Source organism: Gymnodraco acuticeps, unplaced genomic scaffold (genome assembly GCF_902827175.1).
Source record: "Gymnodraco acuticeps unplaced genomic scaffold, fGymAcu1.1, whole genome shotgun sequence".
Classification (NCBI taxonomy): domain Eukaryota; kingdom Metazoa; phylum Chordata; class Actinopteri; order Perciformes; family Bathydraconidae; genus Gymnodraco; species Gymnodraco acuticeps.
Genome location: NW_022991064.1, coordinates 1,303,438 through 1,323,393, shown reverse-complemented (window position 1 = coordinate 1,323,393; position 19,956 = coordinate 1,303,438). Strand labels below are relative to the sequence as shown.

General features: G+C 39.5%; 1 protein-coding gene and 1 pseudogene across 1 annotated transcript in view; one reads left to right on the top strand and one right to left on the bottom strand.

Annotated features, from left to right (window-relative positions):
* Positions 1-371: 371 nt before the first annotated feature.
* LOC117559982 lies at positions 372-17,383 on the bottom strand (annotated as a pseudogene).
* A 2,318-nt stretch (positions 17,384-19,701) lies between these two features.
* Positions 19,702-19,956, top strand: part of pkib (protein kinase (cAMP-dependent, catalytic) inhibitor beta) — a 31,847-nt gene continuing 31,592 nt past the window's right edge. The window contains exon 1 of the mRNA XM_034236656.1: positions 19,702-19,944. The gene's annotated coding sequence lies outside the window, so the exon portion shown is untranslated. The remainder of the gene's footprint in view (positions 19,945-19,956) is intronic.

Below are 19,956 nucleotides of genomic sequence, written 5' to 3'. Positions count from 1 at the left end.
ATGCCACTGTATGATTTTCTGCAAATGAATTCATATTTATTTATAATTCAGGTTAAATGTTGTCATTAGATTATAAGATAAAACATCATTGTTAATTGTATTGGAACTAACACCTAAATGTCAAACTAGATCCAGATGTTAGTAAATAAAAAAAGGTTGTGGTTTCAGACATGAAATAATAAATATTTTAAACGACAATATTATTTGAGGGAAATTTGGGATATATGTGGTTTGAAGTTAATATATTTTACTCAAACACATACCTACAAATAAAAAGGGAAAGCGGTCTCTTATTCTAAAAATGATCCAGGATAAAGAGAGTAATTTGATGTGCAGCAGCGCCCTCTGCAGGACAGAAAATGGGCCTACAATCACATTAAACAGAACTTTATTGATTATAATGAAACGAACATTTTATCGAAGAAGTCACTTTACACCAAAGACTTTAAAAATGCTGCTTCTGAAAAGCTTGTGTGCAAAATATAATAACTGTGGACAAGCTGTGTCATAAAAAAAGGCATAACTTGAATAATCTTAGACGACACCTTTGCATGAAATAAAACTGATTCAAAGAGAATGGTAAAAAAAGTAGAAACAACCATAACGTGAGATAAACTCTTTAAAAAGGCATCATTAAAAGGTTAATTTGGTCCAGTAGAAAGGCAGGTAGTGCTCTGATGTAATCATCGCAACAGTGTGAAAATGACCCGACTGCTCATTTGCTATTAATGGCTTCTGGTAAAAAAAACTAAGCATATAACCATTATATTCTCCCATTTTAACTGTGGAGGTACAAGTTAGGGCTCCACAATGAATCAACATGTAGGATAAAGGCTGACTATGTGTTTAAATGTAATATTAAATAAAGTGTGTGCAGCTGCAGAGATTCCCGGCCTATACATTGTAATCTACAAACTTAACAAATCATATATTCTTGGCAGAGATCCTCTTCACCAATCATCATTTTATAAAAACTACAAAAAAAGATCAATCCATCCAATATCCTGATGTGATACCAGCCAAAATAATCGTTATTTTTCACCAAATTGTGCAGCCCTAACGCAAGTAAATACAATCAATTGGAAGCTAAAGCTGTGTTTGTTCAAGCGGTTCATATAGCCTGCACATGCTAACGTGCTAGCTGCTGCGTGTCACCGTGGTTTCAGCTGAAGTCTCGGTCGGACAGGATCACCGGGGCGATGAGCGTCCAGAGGAAGATGGCCAGGCCGAACCAGCTGGAGGCGATCTTCACCCACACCGAGGGCATGGTGCTCTTTATCGTCTCGTAGGCCGCGTCGGGCCTGGGGAACCAATCAGGGAGGAGGAGTCAGCAGTGGATCGAATTTAATCCATGCATTGTGGCTTGTTAGATGTAGCAGTCATCACATACAAAGCATTTGGTACAACTAGTTCCTGAACAGTGTCCTTCACATGCTGATATCCAAGAGAGGGAGTTACACAATCACAAGATGGAGGAATAGAAAGCAGTCTTCAATGTTTACTTCAGATTAGCTCCACGTCAGAAATGAGCATGCTATGTCTATCTCCATAGAGGCTGAATCATCATGTTAATCACATAGCTATCATATGCCTCAAACAGTCCTGATGCTCTTCTAGGTAATCACATATCCTGTCATGTTCACAGCTACAGTTGGGATATCTTTGTTATCATGTGGACTCTGATATTGGAAGAGGACATTCAGGATTTTCCCAACATATGTAAATGTCTATGTCGGGAATATCAAGTACACAATTGTCCCATAATGTTACAACCTGCCCTCTGTCTTATGTGCTTTCTCTGGGACGTAGGAAAATGTGTTGGGTATTTTTTTTCACCAGGAGTCAAATAGAGTGGTGCAGGAATGAGTCCTAAATGAGTCAGCATTTTGTCACTTCCTGTCGCCTTCGTCTGGAAGTCAATGGGTTGCTAGCCTGATATATGTCAGCAAATACCCCACTGGTGACTTTAAATGAGACGACTAAACGTCATCACACCCAACATTAGCCGCCTTTAGCTTAGCGATGGTGACGGGAAGTCATGTGACCGGTTCCTTTATAGCCTAATGTTAGCTTCTTAACTCAGAAATCTTAAAGTGGTGATAATATGTGGAGATTATTATATTTTATTTTCTAAAAAGGCCAACATCCAATGGAAAAATCACATTGTTTTTGTGGAGGGAGCAATGCTTACTTTTGCTTCGACCTGCAAAAATACGTCATCACTGCACCTGCTCTATGGTTTGTATCCACAGGAAACACTAATGCATTTTCTTTTTATTGAGATATAAAACATATATTGTGGCAAAAACCGTAAAATAACCAGATATATTTTCATAAGCAGAAGGATAAATAAAGGATACTTACATGTACCAGTTGGTGAGGGTCATCATGATGTAGAGCGAGGCGAGGCAGAGGCTCAAGTGGAAGAAGGAGTAGCTGTAGGTGACCGCTTCCTCCTCATTGTCCACGGCGCGGTGCACCCCGTCCTCCCCCATCTCAGAACTGTCGCTCGTCAGACCCTGGACCTCCTCCGTCCGCATGAGCTTGTTCACTGCGGTGTTGTTGGAGGAGCGGATACTGAGAGAGCAAGAGATGTTGATTCAAAGGTCGCTATAGTATACTGTTTTATATAGATATATACAAAACATGTCTCTGAAGTGTTTGGCTCCAAACACCAAACAGATCATTGCAGCATTACCCATAATCCCCTCTGTTTCAGCCCTGTTTCAAAAGTGCTGATTCTCTGTCTGTTACTTTAGATGAAAATAAGGAGCCCCTCCCCACGCCCCTCTGAGAGACATTTGGTTACAAAGAACACAATGGTGCTCTAGGAGGATATTCAGGTGATAAGGGGGGGGGGGGGGGTTACCTTGGTTGCTGATTGGCTAATGGTTACACAAGACAAAAAATCGTTATGACATCATAAAGTGGCCAAAATCTGATCAGCTCATTTTCAGACAGGTTTTTATAGAAATGGATCAGGACAAAAAGAGAGAGAATCTTTGTTCCTGAAACTTTCAGAGTCTCTTTCCAAAGAGGGGACACAAGTTGATGTAGAAGAGACATGAAGAAGAGGGGACACATGTTGATGTAGAAGAGACATGAAGAAGAGGGGACACATGGTGATGTAGAAGAGACATGAAGAGGAGGGGACACATGTTGATGTAGAAGAGACATGAAGAAGAGGGGACACATGTTGATGGAGAAGAGACATGAAGAAGAGGGGACACATGTTGATGTAGAAGAGACATGAAGAGGAGGGGACACATGTTGATGTAGAAGAGACATGAAGAAGAGGGGACACATGTTGATGTAGAAGAGACATGAAGAAGAGGGGACACATGTTGATGTAGAAGAGACATGAAGAAGAGGGGACACATGGTGATGGAGAAGAGACATGAAGAAGAGGGGACACATGTTGATGTAGAAGAGACATGAAGAAGAGGGGACACATGTTGATGGAGAAGAGACATGAAGAAGAGGGGACACATGTTGATGTAGAAGAGACATGAAGAGGAGGGGACACATGTTGATGTAGAAGAGACATGAAGAAGAGGGGACACATGGTGATGGAGAAGAGACATGAAGAAGAGGGGACACATGTTGATGAAGAAGAGACATGAAGAAGAGGGGGACACATGTTGATGGAGAAGAGACATGAAGAAGAGGGGACACATGTTGATGTAGAAGAGACATGAAGAGGAGGGGACACATGTTGATGTAGAAGAGACATGAAGAAGAGGGGACACATGTTGATGTAGAAGAGACATGAAGAAGAGGGGACACATGGTGATGGAGAAGAGACATGAAGAAGAGGGGACACATGTTGATGAAGAAGAGACATGAAGAGGAGGGGACACATGTTGATGTAGAAGAGACATGAAGAAGAGGGGACACATGTTGATGTAGAAGAGACATGAAGAAGAGGGGACACATGTTGATGTAGAAGAGACATGAAGAAGAGCGGACACATGTTGATGTAGAAGAGACATGAAGAAGAGCGGACACATGTTGATGTAGAAGAGACATGAAGAAGAGCGGACACATGTTGATGTAGAAGAGACATGAAGAAGAGGGGACACATGTTGATGTAGAAGAGACATGAAGAAGAGCGGACACATATTGATGTAGAAGATACGTGAACAAGTGGATTTTGCATAATAGGTGATCTTTTAAGTGACGTAAACAACCTGGTCTTCTTTACTGTGCATGCTGATTACTTCTTTTAATTGTGTTTTTAAAGTGTTGATTTGTGGTTCTTATGGAGGAGGTTTGGTTGAATGGAGTTTGAATGCATCTTTTGTTGTGCTCCCATTACTACGTGATAGAGGTGGCTTCCAGACAACACATACAAAACAAGCACTGAAAAGCTGCAGACGTTTTTAGCGCTTTTACTGTTGTAATGTTTCCAAAATCTGGGTTTTAAATCATGCAGAACGCCCCAAAAACACTATTTTAATACTTGGAACAAATAAGAAAAACAGAATAAACGTATATTTTTGCAGCGGTCTCCTTTTATAGAAATGATCCTTCATAGAAACTCTCATTTAAAGTTCAAGCAACACAACAAACTGACAAAACCAGCACTGCTTTTTCCAACTCTCACTGATGTTTCAAAAAAGACAAATAGTGAGATTTCAGACGGTGTTGTAAGAGCATTGTAAAAATGTCTTCTTATAAAAGGTGCATTGGGACCACGTGGAGCCTACAAACCATCAGCAGATGTAGATTTAGAGTAACGTACCTGGCGTAGAGAGTACAGGCCAGGAAGATGACCAGCCCCACGACGCCCTGGGCGTCCCACCACTGGACGGAGCCGGGAGCCGTGGTGGGGGCCGGGCCTGGAGCTGGAGTCGCCAGAGGGTCCGTCACCAGGTTGAGCAGACTGGGGTTACAGTTACGGTCTGCAGCGGAAACACAAAGACAAATATTACAACTACTGTCAAAGCTGCAGGGGCTGGGTGAGTGTTGCAGGAATAAGTCTTAAACCCTGAAACTAGTCAGCATTTGATCACTTCCTGTCCCCTAGTCTGGTAGAAATTGGTAGTGTTTTTGGTTGTTAGCCTGAAATGAGGTCTGTGGTTAACACAAGGTGAAGAGATTTTTATTCTACACCATAAAATACGTCAGTAAATACCCCAAAGGTGAATTTACAAACAGCGGTTTCCAACAAGTGTCTAAATGAGACGACTAAACATCATCACGCTCAACATTAGCCACCTTTAGCTTAGCGGTGGTGACGTGAAGTCATGTGACCGTGCTGTAGATCCTTTATAGCCTAACATTAGCCGCCTTTAGCTTAGCGGTGGTGACGAGAAGTCATGTGACCGTGCTGTAGATCCTTTATAGCCTAACATTAGCCGCCTTTAGCTTAGCGGTGGTGACGAGAAGTCATGTGACCGTGCTGTAGATCCTTTATAGCCCAACATTAGCCGCCTTTAGCTTAGCGGTGGTGACGAGAAGTCATGTGACCGTGCTGTAGATCCTTTATAGCCTAACATTAGCCGCCTTTAGCTTAGCGGTGGTGACGTGAAGTCATGTGACCGTGCCGTAGTTCCTTTATAGCCTAACGCTAGCTTTTTACTTCAGAAATCATAATGTGGTGTTAATATGTGGAGGTTTTCCTGCTGAACAAAACGTGTAAGTATCATAAACGTTTATTTGCCACAAAGATTGTTTTCTGCAATATACCAAAATATGGAAACATCCTATCGTTTTTTTTCTTGCTCTTTAACTTCTGAGGTTTCCTACAGAAATAGCTCCTCGCTGCCCCGCTCTCTAACAGGCTGTGGGGACGTACTGGGGTTATTGCTCATGGCCGACCAGGTGATGTACATGGTGTAGAGCGAGATGAAGGAGGCCTGCAGCAGGCCGGAGCTGGGCTGAGCGTCCTGTGGAGACATGAGGGAATACATCAGAGTGCAACTAAAACAAAACTCTTCATTGTTTAAATTACTTCCTGAGATGCAGGTGAGAAAAAAGTAAATGGTGATCATTTTCTAAGTTGTATTTACTTTCTCATTTGACTTATGAACCAGCAATGGGAACATACTGATTGAGCTCATTCAAAGATACAGAAGTGTGCATGATACACCACTAAAATGACCACAAATGAAAACGATAGGTCGAGTTGCTGTTCTAAGATCCAACGGGACAGAAAGCAGCCCCCCAGATTTCTTGTGTAATACTTTTGGTACTTCTAAAAGAAAGACAGGATCTAAGAGTGTCCTTGTTATGAAGTGACAGGCAGTCAGTGATGTATGTAGGGGGCAGGTTATGTAAAGCCTTGTAAATCATTAAAAGCACTTTGAAATCAGTTATAGAGGTATGGTATTAAACACGAAGGATTAGGGAACAAAATACCATAATTGAGAGGCATTAATAGTGATATTGTATTTAAACTAGTCTTTTATTACCTGGACTTTGGGCAAGATGGACACGACGGACACGATGATGCAGAAGATGAAGTTGAGGCTGATGAAGACTTTGTGCTCCGTGCAGTCGTCGGGTTTGGTGTAATAAACGTAGAAAACCACGACGCAGCTGAACGCCAGGGCGTAGAAGATGACGGTGATCGTGAGCAGAGCTGCGGAAAACATCAGTAAACAATCACATGAGGGCAGACTCTTATAGGGTTCATCTGCTTCATGCATTTTGACTTATTTAACACTATTACTATCTACGCCGGGATCCTGAGTCGTGGCTGATCCTGTTGCTGCGGTCCTGAGTCCTGGATCCTCTATCCTGAGTTCTGGACTTCGAGTCATGGCTGAACCTGTCACTGTGGTCCTGCCTGACTCTCACCATACTACTTCCCTGATGGCTCCCACAGGACTGTTGACATCCTCGTGGATTCATCTTCTTATTATAGACACATGCATTTCCAAACATTTGGACTACCTATGTTGTAAATGTATTATCTCTTCGATTTTCACACGGCATCTATTGCACGTCTGTCCGTCCTGGGAGAGGGATCCCTCCTCTGTTGCTCTCCCTGAGGTTTCTCCATGTTCCCTTTAAACTGTGGGTTTTCCCCGGAAGTTTTTCCTTGTACGATGTAAGGGTCTAAGGACAGAGGGTGTCGTATTGTCATACTGATATTCTGTACACACTGTGAAGACCACTGAGACAAATGTAACATTTGTGATTAAGGGCTGTATAAATAAACATTGATTGATTGATTGATTGACTATTACTCGACCAATATTAATGCAATATTTGCAAATAAACATAGCTTTGTTCATGATTTGAGTGATCTATTGTTGAATTGTTTAAATTCTGATAATATGAAACCCTGCCATGTGAGAAATTGAGTGAGAATGCTATTTTCTTTTTATGAAAACTGACATGAATACATTGACCTACAGGGATTGCCTCGGGCGGCGTTGGCTGATGGGGGAAATAAGGCATATACCATCATAGGGTCAGTGGTTTGAAGCGTCTTGTGGGAAGATATCTCAAATTGCTTTAATAAGCATGTCTACGATAAGTGTTTGTACGTCGTTTCGGAGCGTCAGTTAAATATCACGTAGTGGAATGAAAACCATTAGAAGAACCCTCACTTGTAAACGTTTATTGGAGTTAATTTTGGATAAATACCTGCGTACCAGAACTTGGAGTTCCCTTCTTCGGCCTTCAGAAGCCAGGACTGGTTCCAGGAGTGAGCGAAGTCCACGAGGAGGATGAGCTGCACCACGATGAAGAAGAACGAGCCCACCATGCCGAAGTAATACCACACTGAGGGGGGGCAGAAAGAGATTAACAGGGTTTATTCATAAGGTAATTAGACTATGATAGATCATTTACAGTGCTACACCATAGAGCAGAGTGTAGGTCATCATTTATCAGATCTAGTTGCAACATAACATGATGATTTAGCCAATTAACAAAATAAACAATCTTCCCCATTTCCATTAATCACATTGAGGTTAGAGGCGGTCATTTAGAAGCAACATCAATGAGCTACAATGGGAGGTTGACCTGCGACGTATGCAAATCTTAAACCTGAGTTTTTGGCAGGAAATGACCTGTTCTTTGTATTTAACTTTATCAACACAAGCTTTTTTTTTTAATAACCAAAAAATATTTTCATTTAGCAAAAGAAAAAAATGTAAACCTAAAAATTAAAGTAACATTTTAAATCGCAGATTTTCGATAAAGAAAAGTGAGCAAAAAGTCTATTTGGATAATCACAGACATCTAGAGTAAACATGGTTAAAAAACTCAAACAACAAATTTACCTGAGAATCCTTTGAAATAAAAGCTCAAGCCAACTAAAAAATGATGTTATGATGAATTAACTTCATACAACGGACATAAAATAAATACAAGTTGTTTATAAATACACTACCTGTGTTAAAGATGCCGTCGGGGATGAAGAACGCTCCCACGGTGATTCCCACCAGGATCAGTAACTTGAAGAACCAGAAACTGAGACAAGAGGAGAAGTTATTCCAGGTGTGTTCCTACTCTCTGATTATAGTCACACACACACACACACACACACACACACACACACACACACACACACACACACACACACACACACACACACACACACACACACACACACACACACACACACACACACACACACACACACACACACACACCACACACACACACACACCACACACACCACACACACACACACACACACACACACACACACACACACACACACACACACACACACACACACACACACACACACACACACACACACACACACACACACACACACACACACACACACACCACACACACACACACACACACACACACACACACACACACACACACACACACACACACACACACACACACCCACACACACACACACACACACCCACACCACACACACACAGTTGTGAGTTCATGTGGAGCCTATTGTCCGCTCCTTGTTGCAGAGTTTCTTAGTGTTTATATTATTTATCCACAGACCCATTTTGGATGGCTCCTCGAGGGTCCTTGCTGCTGCGCACTCGGAGCATGATGATGGGAGAAGAGTAGAAAGAAGCAGGTCATGGCGAAGCACATGCGGTACACGGACTTGTAACCCACGACGACTGTCGCAGTTCACCTTGTTCTCTATGCCCGGGATAGAGGAGCCTCCGAGACAGAAACCTGGAATCTGAGGGAACAACACACGTTACTTTACTGTCCATTAAAGGTCCGCTATTATACTGTTTTTCATCAATATGTTACAGGTCTCAGATATATACACAAACATGTCTCTGAAGTGTTTGGCTCCAAACACCAAACAGATCATTGCAGCATTACCCATAATCCCCTCTGTTTCAGCCCTGTTTCCAAAGTGCTGATTCTCTGTCTGTTACTTTAGATGAAAATAAGGAGCCCCTCCCCACGCCCCTCTGAGAGACATTTGGTTACAAAGAACACGATGGTGCTCTAGGAGGAGATTCAGGTGATAAGGGGAGGGGGGGGTTACCTTGGTTGGTGATTGGCTAATGGTCACACAAGACAAAACATCGTTATGACATCATAAAGTGGCCAAAATCTGCTCATTTTCAGACAGGTTTTTATAGAAATGGATCAGGACAAAAAGAGAGAGAAAAGGCAAAGGTTGTGGTTCCTTTTTAACAGTTGTTTCTGCAATGTGTTACTTCCTGTTTTAGTAAGTTAAGTATATGAATAAAACCAGAGGTGGGAAGTAACTAAGTACATTTACTTAAGTACAATTTTTAGGTACTTGTACTTTACTTGAGTATTTCCATGTTCTGCTACTTCATACTTCTACTCCAGTCAGAGTAAATAGTGTACTTTTACTCCCCCTACATGTATTTAATATATAGACATTTTATTTATTGGGATAAACCCCTTGAGATGCACCATCTCGTTTTCAAGGGGGTCCCGACAATAGCAACAACTTACAGACATACATAAACAAAAAGCAAAACATGACACATGAATCTGAGTACTTCCACTTGTACTCAAGTACAAGATCTGAGTACTTCAATCTTGTACTTGAGTTAAAGTAGAAGTACTCAGATCTTGTACTTGAGTAAATGAGTAAATGAGTACTTCTCCCACCTCTGACTAAAACACACAAAATTAACAAAAGTGCATTTTAAAGTAACTTAAGTAGATTGTTCTTCGTCTATTAAAACATCATGACATCTATAAAGTCAAATCAGAAAACATAGTAGGAAGTGTAATTATAAAGTGACTGAAGCAGCATCCAGTAATAATGGATATTGGAGGACTTACTGCCTCCAGCTGCTCTGCAGGGTCTCTGTTGCTGGGTTACAGCCTTAAGAGACTCATTATTTCCCTTTTTGAATTGGAGATGACGTGAGGGTTGAGACTATATTAAAAAGATACTCTGGTGTTACATTAACTCACATCCTGTGACATCTGTGTGTTCCTCTTTATACTCCTGAACCTTTGCACAATACTACCAAAACTAAAGCCAAGTACAGCACTCGAGTAAATGTACTTAGTTATTTTACACCACTGGCTCTAACACTTTTACCTGTTAAGCCCCAAAGCCCCCCTCGGCGGGGTTTTTTCTTTTCTTTTCTCACATCACAGTGTCTCAGGGCATCTTAATATTTAAGAACCTATTAATGTGTTATACCAGATTAACGGAAATAATCTCAGCTAACTGACGATACAAACCATTTTTACCAAAACAAAACACAAGTGTCATAAGAATGACCCCTGAGCGAAAAATGCTAACGCACTTTGGCACAGAACTCAAGATAAAAGATACCCTTGTTACTTAGCTGCACTTACAAGATATCCGATTAAAGCTGAGGTTCCACACATTATTTAGGTATATAGTATCATCACTGAGTGATCCGAACTCGCGACAGGGGAAGCAAACTCAGACATCACAACACGTACCTTTACGGAGCTTTTACGGGAGATGTCTCACCGTAGCTGTCAATCTGATCAAAAGACGTGTTCAATGGCATTAAAACGAGAAAAAAAGCGGCTGAATCGGTTAATCCATAGGTTGATAATGTTTCTGTGGAACTGAAATAATTATTTATAATCCATAATTCTATTTTTATGTAAAAATCGGAGAGTAAAAGTTAGCTGCTAATGGTAGCCACCAGAGTTATCGCAGCTTCCGGTTTTGGCAATGCGGCAGTCTCACACACACACATTACCAAATAAGGAGTATGTGGGAGTTTCCCTCGATTCCATTGGCTCTGACGGTTAGAAAGAGATGTCAATCAGCAAAATCGAGCAAGGGGGGCCAGAGATATGGAAAATCCACCCAAATGACCCCAGAAGTGGTTTTTTTTTGCTAAATCTCTCTAAAAAGATCAAATATCACTTGTTTTGCATCAATCTTGATACAGGGTACTTATTATATGTTTTAGTTTGGATCTCTAAAGCTTTTAGTCTACTATCCCATCATTCAAGGGTGGTTTTCACGATAAGTAATTTTTTTTTTTTGGACGGACACAATAATTTTTTTTTTTTTACTGTGTTCAATCTGAATTTACTTTAAATTAAAAACATCTATATTGATTCTGACACTTCTACATCCAACTCACAGATGTAACCTTGCTTTGAGAAAAAAGATTATTAATTTAACCCTTTCAGAAGGGAAGATATGGTCATTTGTTCTGGGAATGTCATTTTCGAGCCTGAAAAACAGACTCGGGGCTTAACAGGTTCATACACTTTTTCACCAATGATTTTCAATGACTTCTCCATGACCTTTACCTAATTTTCCATGACCAAAAAAAGTACTCTTTCACAGCGGTACCACTGAAAGTGGTTTATTTTAACATGGAACAGGAAAATAAGGTCTGCATATGAAACATGTTGTGCCTATCTAAAACAAATCAAATAGTTGGCTTACTAGCTTCTACACGCTAAAGCAACTCAAATCTCTCACCAGCAAAATACCTCAACAGTTAAATGCCATTTTACGCTTCATTACAATACGATACAGTATTTATTATCATTATAGTATTACTATTTCGGCGATTAGATAAAATATAAATTATATTTGATGCAACTTTACTTAAATTTCCATTACTTTTTCAAAACTTTGGGAAAAATATTGTTTTCCATAACTTTTCCATCCAGGGCCTGGAATTATCCTTTTGAATTTCCATGACTTTTCCAGGTTTTCAATGACCATAAGAACCCTGTATACTATATATATTTTTCTCACCAAGATTTGGCATATTGTTATTTTATCATTTTATATTTCTTCTAAATCGTGTGGCACAGGTTCAAACCCCACTGCAGTCAGCATGTCGTTGTGTCCCTGGGACACTTCACCCCAAATTGCTCCTGTGGGGATTGCCCACAGTGCTGAATGTATGTAAGTCGCTTTGGATAAAAGCGTCTAACAAGTAACATGTAATGTAAATGTTATTTAAACAGTCTTTATAATTGTTCTATATTTTCTCTTATGTCAAACTACATACTTGTACAAAAGAAAAACGTTCTGTGTACTTTTATACACCACATGTATATTGATATTGATAATATGAGAAAATCACGCAATACAAATAATTTGAATGAAAATGTATTTTATTTAAATAGTTAAAATCTGAATCAGACTACTTTATTTATCCTGGTGGAACATTTTCTTTTGACAGGTTTATTAGGATAAAACAAATTAGATTAAACTTTATAAATAATGGAAAAGTATTTTTATAAAATAGGTTTAAAAAATAAATGGATACAAATATTATAAAAATATACTATTTTAAAGTGAAATTCCCAATAAAGATAACATTAATTTAAATTAAATAATATTATTTATAGAAATGTCCAATACGGATAATTAAAAGAAAAACATAAGAAATTAATTAAAAAACATTCCTATGTAATAAAATAGAATAAAGATCGTAATATAACAATGAGAAGTTAAAGTAAAAACTACATGTCAAATGGAATAAAATAAAACAATGTAAGATGAATTTCTACGACTGTGTTTTTATACTATGTGAAGCACTGCTTAGCAATGAACCTGATTCTCATTAAGTCCTTTAAAAGGTGCCTCCTGCAGCAGTGTTAAGTAACGACTTTTTTACATCACTAAGACGAGACGAGCTAAAAATAGATTCTTGATAATAAAAACTAAGACGAAATGTATATTTTGTTTTCGTTGACAAGACGAGACGGGACAAAGGTGTTAATGGTGGACTATTGGACATTCAAAATGCAGGACATTTTCTCCCAATTGTCTGTCTTGTCTGTCAAAATGCATCCCTGTCATTGGTTGAATTAGTTGGGATTCTGGGAATCTGCACACGCCACTCAAGTAAAGTGTTAAGAGAGTGAAATGTTGCTTTACGCAATGTCAACACTTGATATTGTCACCTTGATTCCAATTTCAGATACTTGTATTTGCCTAACTGAATTAGTTTAAAGAGAGAAAACATTTTGACTAAAAGTTGACTAGTCCTGCAGCAGCGCAGTGTGGAGCATTGACTCTGAGTTACCTGCTTCAGGTGGTCCTCCATGCCCGGCAGGATCATGATGATGGACACCAGCGTGCCGAGCAGCAGCAGGAAGGAGAAGGCCAGCCGGGTGATGGTGGAGTTAAAGGCTGACGGGGCAGCAGGAGGACAGCAGGCAGGAGGCGGAGCCACACAGACACGACGCCTGCAGGGAGATGAGGCACGGTTATTCATATTATAACAACAATAATGCACACAATGTTGACAATATCTGTTTTTTTTACTGCACATATTTTTACATTTTATTCCATTCTATTTCAATGTAAATACTGTAAATTCTCCCTCTCCTGCACGAGACATACGGTGATTTAGGGAGGCAGGAATCAGGCCTGTGGGCAGGAATCAGGCCTCCTGCATGATTCAGATACTGAGGCGGAGATCAGCCATCCTTCACTAAACACGAGCGCAGCAGAGTAAACAATGCAGCCGTGACCTGGGGGGTATACTACGAAGCAGGATTTTCGGCTTTCCGGTCCTACGAAGCTGGTTCTCTTTTTAGCAGGCTAGATCTCCATGGTAACTTATGCTTAGCGGCTAACCTGGTCGGGAGCAGGTTAGGTTGCAGGCTAAGAGATCAACTCAGTGAAAGCACTGCCTGCTGACCAATCAGAGCTCAGTGTGCAGAGTTTAAAGCGATCAAGTCATATTACAGGAGAAAGGAAATACAGAAAAGCTGCCGTCGCAGGAAAGACGGCCGGCAGAAATCACCGGCTGTGTGAACGTGAACATTAATAGAATATCACCTCCATCTTCAGAGCAATCTGACTATTATAACATTAGCGTTAAGAAAGCTTACTTAAATATCTGCCACAACATAAGTAACCGGATCAGAGTAACATTAAGTACAGTCCGCGGCATATCACTTCATAATGTATCATATATCTCCTTATCTGAGTCAGCTGAGCCGTATCTGGCCGTGCAACACTCACAGTGTCACATACTGTATGCAGAAGTATTATTTTAAGCAACACATTAAGTTGACGAAACACTCGAGTCAAATGTAATTAAAGTCAGATGGTGTCTTAGACGGGGCAGTGATATCATAAACCTGTTAATGTACGCATTCAAACACTTTTTCTGTTCCCAGCTGTATTCACCTTGCAGGTGCAGACTATGTGGCTTTGATCCTGGATAAAGTGTTTAAGTCATGGATGTTTAAAGTTTAACTTCTTCATTTTTGACTAGTATTAAAGTTCACTTTTCATTCAGGAAGTATGACGCTGCGCTGTCAGTACGCTTCTCCATGTTTGTGATTGGTCGAATGCTCCAGATACCACCCCTTTCATGTGAACGCGCACCTAACTAGATAGGACACGGCTGGCTTGAGCGATCCACTTGATAACCAGCGTCGTAGTACAATTTAGCGAGAGCGCGTATGTTTTGGATTAGGCCAACCGGCTAACTCAAACATATCCAGGTTAGGTTGAGCCAGCTTCGTAGTATAGGCCCCAGATAAACCCAGTTTCCATATTCAAGACTCGTCTGGGCAACAAACAGTTCTTACAAATAACTCAGTAAGAGGAAAACGACAAAACACCAGAACAAAACTCAGAGTTCACTCACATCGTGCCCTCATAACGGGTCCAAAATGTCTGTGTCAAAAACTGTAATGAAACTAAATATTATTATTATTTTACACTTTGACTTTCAATTAACTCCAGTCCAGATTACAACTACCAAATACTTTTTGATTAGTAACCCTTTAATGCCAGTTTGTGTACATATTGTCTGATTTAAATTTTGATTATATTTAACATCATTAATCAAAATCTGTAAAACAACTAAAGGTGTTAAAGTGGAGTAGAAGTACAAAGTAACAACAAATTGAAATACTCAATTAAAGTACAAGTACCTCAAATGTGTACTTGTGCAGTACTCGAGTAACTGTACTTTGTTATTTTACACCACGGCCTTTAAATGATAGTTTGTGTACATAATCCCACTATTGTTTACAACATGAAAAAACACATATTTAATTGTACTACTTCTGCTTTTATTCTTTCTTCAGTCTGGGATATTTTACTGATGAGCAAGAGCATCTATTTTCAAAGACATTATACAGTAGCCATGCCAAATAGGGCAAAGTAGCTCAATCTAGTGGAAAATAGAAAAAAGGAGGCTCTATATTTTAAGACTGATGTCATACAAATGAAGGCAAGGCAAGTTTATTTATATATATATATATAATATATAATATATATATAATATACACTTTTCAACACAAGGCAATTCAAAGTGCTTTACAAAAATGAAAGACATTAAGAAAATGGCATTTAAAATCAGTCATTAAAAAGAAAAGCTAATAAAATAAACATTAGCTAATAAAATAAAACATGAACAGCATCTATGGAGTAATGGCTGTGGGGTCAAGGGTGTGTACTTAATGTGTTTCAATGGGGAGGTTTGTGTGTCTGTCTCAAAGCAAGGCATACAAAATATGTTGTTTGTAACAGCAGTATCTAAAAAGCCAGAGAAAATTAATCCCCTTTCTATTTGGGACGTGGTAATAGCCTTGTATTTGTTTACAATGTTCTTTTAGGATTGGAAGTTGGATAAGCAGCCGTTTGAGCTTTCAGATAATATTGTATTTGAGGTAAAATCCTCTGACACATTTGATATGTAGGCTAGTGGGAATCTATGTTGTATATATTGAAAAGTGTCAAAGTCCAAAAGGGATAAATACCGAAGAAAAGGGTTATCATGGGAACGACAAGGAGATCAAAACAAAACAGTGACGCCATAAGAGACTGAAACCCGGAAGCTGTGGCTTTTTAAGAAACATCTTACAAATCCAACAACAACTGTAAATGTATCTATATTATTAATTGACTTCAGTCATAATACACATTAAAATCAGAATGACACTATGAGTTAGTAACCGTAAATAAAATAAACAAAGACGCACATGTTCACACGTCTAACTCCATTCTCAATCTGGCAATTCAACACTAAATTCACGTTATTTTGAATAAAAACACATTTGAAGTTGGGTATAATGTTTAACTTTACACATCGACACATGTTTGTCATCTTTAAATGTTTAGGTTACTTATTTTCACCATATAGCCCATGAGGGTTGCTCAGTAGCGTATGAAGGCAGAAACAGAGCGACTGTAGATTCAAAAAGTACCCGGATGTGGGCCGACAGAGCATGCGCGGTTGAGTTTCCCTTAAGCCCAGCCTCCGACCTCCGGCTCTCGGCTCATTCAAATGAATGGAGATGTACAATAACACTGGATTCAGCTTTTAGTGCATTTTACACCTTTAAGACCATAATGATTTAAATAAGGGCTTTACAAGTGTTCGTGCTGGGAAGTTAATTAAGCTCCAAAAAAAGTACACGCCGATTTACAGACGTCTCTTTACCCAATGTAAGTCAATGGAGAAAAGTATTTTTGAGCCAGAATGACGTCATGGGACGTGTAGTACCACCGTTTGGCCACTACTTCCATTAAAAAGAAATCGGCTTCAACGGTCGGAGAAAATACTACATTTCTAAATAATGGAAAGTAACTTATTTGGTTCCGTGTTTTACAATGTACGCCTATTTTAAGGTATTCATAGTACTTATAATGTTAAATAATATGTCTACAGATACTGGGGTAGTAACATATTTAAGACTTGTTTATATAGTTTGTCACATGACTTTCTGTAGATCTTTATCTGTTTTCCTTTGCACACAACGCGTACTTAAAATAGTCAAGAAACCGTAAAAATACAAAGCCTACATACATCGTGTAACAACAACACAAGCGTTAAATGTTTACTTACACAACTGGCGAGGGACCCTATTGCCAAACAAGCCCCCATGTTGATTTAATCCACAAATATAGTTATATAGATGAAAAGCGTGAAATGTTGAAAAAGTTCAGGAAGAAACCGAAACTGTATAAAGTCAAGTTAGTGATGTCTAGCTTCTTTAAAGAAACCGACGGATATCCGTTAAGCCTCTTCAAAATAAAAGCATGCAGTCAGTCACGTGAAGCCTACACATACACTCTAAATTACATCGTGTGCATGTTGGAAGTAAATCTTGGCAGCAGATATCTATACATAACACGAATTGGTGCAATATTAGAAGTTATGTTATATTTAACACAAGTTATAATATTACATTCACATTATTGTATATTTCTTTGATTCTTCATATCTCAATATAATGTTGTTAAAGGTCCCCTATTATACAGTTTTTCATCAATATATTATAGGTCTCAGATATATACAAAACATGTCTCTGAAGTGTTTGGCTCCAAATACCAAACAGATCATTGCAGCATCCCAGAATCCCCTCTGTTTCAGCCCTGTTTCAAAAGTGCTGATTCTCTATCTGTTACTTTAGATGAAAATAAGGAGCCACTCCCCACGCCCCTCTGAGAGATATTTGGTTCAAAAGAACACACCGGAGTACTTTTCCCCGTACTTTTCGTAGTTCTGTTAGTACCCCTTATTTTGCGTTCACACCAAAAATAGTACTAGTGCCGAGAACTTTTACCCCCATTTGTAGTGCCTGCTAGAGAGGTGGTACTATCCTGGGGGGGGGGGAAGTACCAATTTCTGAGTGTAGGAGGGGCCGATCGCCCCGCCTACACTGCGTTGCTACCCCAGGTCCTAAACTGTAATGGAAATGCGCCACGGCCTCGGACGGCCAGCGAGGTAGGACGCTTAGGGACGCTTAAACGGTGCTACCCCGCTGCAGTGGAAAGGTGCCATAAGTGCCGGCACTATACGGCAAAGTACTTGGTGTGAAAGCGGTTTTTACTTTTTATATAAATGGATCAGGACCATTGTCATTTTCTTTTTTTCTAAATTTATTTTTCTTGTTCACACATTTGTAATAGTTTATTTTCATATTCTATATCAACTTGTGTATTATCGTATTTTATATTGTATTTGACTGTGTTCATAGCATTGGCCAATACACCACAGAGACACACACAGAAACACACACATACACACACACACACACACACACACACACACACACACACACACACACACACACACACACACACACACACACACACACACACACACACACACACACACACAGAGAGACACAAACACAACAGAGACACACAAACACATGAATTAGAACATATTTCTATATTGTTTTATTGAACTAATGGAGAACAACAGCCCACAGGCCATTTCAAAGTAATGTCCTAAGAGCAGATAGGAAAGCATACTGATTAAGTTAGCAAACAGTATAGGTCTGATGATGAAGGTTAGTGAGTTTAAAACCACAGGAGGTGAAATCTCCATCTGTTTGAGTCTGACCTTCAGACTGTGAATAATATGTGCAAAGATAAAGCTCCAGCACACCTTATTCTTCCTTGTCATATCCTCATAAGAAGCAGAATGATGCTGTACACATTAATGCACCTGAATGAGCAGTTTAATAATTTGATGCTAATCACATAATAGATTAATTGCAAGAAAACCTGTTGATTGAACCCATGACAGCCTCTGCTTTCTATGGCTATTTAAGGAGGGAGTATCTACAAGACAACTAGACAAGTGCGTTAATTTATCATCTGTGTTATAACAATGAGATAAGGAAAGGTAAAGTAGATCGTCCTTATAATTTAGGACTGAGGACAAATTACTGAGTGATTTGATAATATCATTAAACAATACAGATTTTACAATCTGAATGTGGAGAGACATACAGTGCACCCCTTACTATAAATACAATGGTACAAACCTTTGAGCAGTAGCAGCAACACAAAACAGCCGGAGTTTCACCGGAAACTGTATCATCAGGTTTTCAAAATAAAACTAATAAAAATGACGATCCATTCGCAATCACTGCTACAAATTCGAGATAATAATAATAAATAATAATAATAGTAATGATAATTAAATTGCCCCATTATAAGGCTACAACATTTAAAAGATTGTAAGTGAATTAGTGAAACTATTACATGTGTAACATTATTTTACCAATGTTATTGTTATTATTATTTATGTTATGAATATTGTATCGCATACCTAGTGTGTTTATTCTCTTTTATCTTTCATATTTGTAATGCTTTTACTTATTTACATAATTTTCTATAATAATAATAATAATACTCAAAGAGGCTTTACAACCCAACAAACATGTAATACAAACATTCAAACAAACATACATACAAAATTAAAACACAACATTCAATGAAACGGGAAAAGAAAAGCCTTGCAGCTGTTGTGCTTTTACTTTGAAGGCCTCCTCTTCCGGTCGGCTCCGGGCTCCGCGCTGTCAGCCTGTCGCTCCTCCCTGTTCTGCCGGGAATGAGCGCTCGGAGCCCGGCTGTCCGTCTGCTGTCTGCCCGCTGAGCTCCACTATGCCGCGGGTCCAGCAGCTGTAATGAAGCCGTCTAACGAGTCCTATTCCCCGCTCTTTCTCGTCTTCGTCCCTGCAGAAGATGGTGGCTGGCGGTTAGTTCCAATTTCGGACACCGTGGGGTATTTTTTCCTCGGAGAAGCGCACTGAAATCCGAAGGTGAGTGTCCGT